Source organism: Agrilus planipennis, unplaced genomic scaffold (assembly GCF_000699045.2).
Source record: "Agrilus planipennis isolate EAB-ADULT unplaced genomic scaffold, Apla_2.0 scaffold147, whole genome shotgun sequence".
Lineage (NCBI taxonomy): Eukaryota > Metazoa > Arthropoda > Insecta > Coleoptera > Buprestidae > Agrilus > Agrilus planipennis.
In genome coordinates this window covers 198,297-199,599 of record NW_020438940.1, presented here as the reverse complement: position 1 = coordinate 199,599, position 1,303 = coordinate 198,297, and positions in this window count along the sequence as shown.

Here is a 1,303-nt window from a genome sequence, read left to right as displayed (position 1 = left end):
TTGCACTTAATTTTAAAATTTCAAAAACATTTTTTTTTACCATTACCAAAAAACTACACTCAGCGCCGCCGATCCGTTCAATGACAACGGCACCTACATGACATCCGTCCAAATTTAGACTTTTTTGTCGCTTACTTTTTATCGAAAACGAGCGACCGATAACATTTTTGAGCAAGTCCTCGTAGAGATTTCAGATGCGTGCTCACACACAGTGTGATGAAACTGTTAAAAAAGTTTCGCAAATACTTATATCGCAAAACGGCCCCCTTGGCATGTCTGCCAAGCGATAAAAACAGTACAGAATTTCACGTTACCGATATTTTCGCAAGGATTTGCAATCGTAAATAAATAGTTAAATATTACCAGACTTATACGATTCAGCTGCAAAAGCACGCAAAAAGAGTGTGGCAAATTTACTAAATTTATTCGCTCAACCGACGGCGTTTTGTAAATTACTCGCTTTTTCGCGAATAAGGAACGTGATTGTGTGTAGAAATTTTGCTGATATTAGAAAGACTAAAACAACAAATTAAGTATAAGTAACTTGAGTTTTGACATATGTATAGGTAGAGTTATCGACTTGCTTTTTCTGTTCACTTTTTAACCATAATGAATTAACCTTTCGAAATTCGAATAGAAATAAGCTATTCAGAATTTAGATGCAAAATGTCGCAAAACGGCACTTACAGTTTAGCATTTTACAATACCTAATGAAGTATCAATACCATACATGTATAACAGTATTCTACAATAACAATATTCATAGGTATGCAGGTTTGTAATGTAATTTTGTGTAGTTATCTCCTACAACTTAAAATAAATTTTTAATCTTTACATCGAAGACGATAGCTTTAAATAAAATGGATGCGTTATTGAAAATACAGTACTGTATGAAAATAAATAAAAGTTAAACAAAAATACTGGTATGCAAGGGAAAAAAGTAGGGAAAGAGTGAATATAAAGACAGACGGCGAAAAATTAGAAGGCGGGGCCGATTTTAGGTATCTAGGAAGTCAGATAAGTGAGGACAGTAGGAGTAGTAGGGACATAAAGCAGAGGATAGGGCAGGTTGAGTCACTTTTATGCTCGCGAACGGTTCATTTAGAAATTCGAAAAAGATTGTTAAAGATGTACCGTTGGGGGGTGCGAAACATGGACGGTGGGCGCGGCGGAAAGAAAAGATTAGAAGCGTTCGAAATGTGGTGTTATAGGCGAATGATGAGGATACCGTGGATAGAGAAGGTTAGAAATGAAGAGGTATTAGAAAGAATAGGAGAACAGAGGACTCTATGGAAGTCAATAA